The following is a 1,612-nucleotide window of genomic DNA, read 5'->3' on the forward strand; positions in this document are numbered from 1 at the left end:
CCATAAGGGGGGTTAGTAGTAACAACAGTTGAATATTCATACCCGGCGGGTCGAGAATTCACAGGTATATGTACTTGTTGAACTTGAGGATTCGTACCTTGAATAGTCGGGGGAGTCGTCCCTTGTGGCTGAGGTTGAGTTGCCCCTATCTGGGTTTCCACCTGAGTAGATGCATAAGTTGAATGGGGAGGTATCTCCACGGTGGAAGAAATCATCTGGGTTATTCTCGACGGTGTTCCTTGTTCCAGAGCTCTAGTTGTTCTTCGTGTTCTCGCCATGGTTGTTGTTGTGTTCCCACAGACGGCGCCAAATGTTATGGATAAAAAACTAAGGTTATTATTTGCTGTATTTATTGCTAAGGTTTGGGAGCTCAAGGCCTTTAATGGCTGCTCTCGTATTTCGTAGCTTAACTCTGCCTTTACGAGATGCCTACGTATCTCTGTGAATTAGAGAATCAAGCCAAAAAATGTAGTTCTGATTTGTGGGGTGAGGCCCCTTATATAGATGTGGGAGTCCTTGAATTGGACTTGATATAGGAGACTTGGTAGCCAAGTCTCAGAATTAGAATGGACTTTGGAGTCCTAAGTGGTAGGAAACTGATTCCTTATCCTTTTAGGTCCCTTGGAGGCTAATCTACTAGGATTTATGTCCTTATTGGGACTCTTCTTAATAGCTGATTTTTCCCTTATTAATTAATTACGAAATTAATTAATAATCAGGGTTTTGGGCCTTTTATAACTGGGCTTCATTGTTATCTGGTTTAGTTAACTTTAATATCAATTATATTCCTGGGCTATTTTTGGGCCCTTATTCAAAGGTCTTGGGCCTCTTCTAATGGGCTTAACTGTCAGCCCAATGTCAATACAATTAATGCAATATTAATTACGCAGTCAGGGTTTATTTTATTCCCTATCAGATGTTTTGACCCCGGATTTGGGGGCGTTACAACTTAAACGTTTTTGAGTCTCATATTTACTGAAAATCGTATTTTGACCCGATTTGAGTTTTAAATATATCAAACTAAACCTTTTGACGAACCGAGTTATGTGATATGTGAATTATGTGTTTATGTGCTATATGAATTATGTGCATATGAGGTTCGTGATTTGTGTGTAATTATTTTGTGTGTCGTCGGTTATCGTATGGGTAGACGTTAAGGTTTTCAACGAGCAGTTCGTCAAGTAATTATGGTCTATATGATTAAATTATGATGATATCTTTTAATTATAGATACGGGTCATTCAAGATGATTGAGGCCTGACACTGGAATGAAGATTGAAATGAAATAGTATTGTGTACGAGGCTTGTAGCAACCACATAAGTAATAGATTGAATGATTAGTGGAATAGAAAATGATGATGTCATGAGACAGAGGTATGAGATAATTGTGTAATTGATAACTCCCTTTCTTTCCCGGGCTCTTTTCCCTTTTCTATCCATACCTGGCTTCCGTTTGCACATAAATGAGGGTGTATGGGGGTTAAGCTATAAGATAGGTTCTTGCAAAATAGAACCGGATGGGGGTGGCATCCCCGCGGCACCTCCGGCGTGAGAATAAGAAAAGGGTTTTGTGATGAAGAAGGAGAATGAAACAGGAGCTATTTGAATGTAT

The sequence above is a fragment of the Apium graveolens genome, chromosome 6 (genome assembly GCF_009905375.1).
Source record: "Apium graveolens cultivar Ventura chromosome 6, ASM990537v1, whole genome shotgun sequence".
In the NCBI taxonomy this organism is placed as follows: domain Eukaryota; kingdom Viridiplantae; phylum Streptophyta; class Magnoliopsida; order Apiales; family Apiaceae; genus Apium; species Apium graveolens.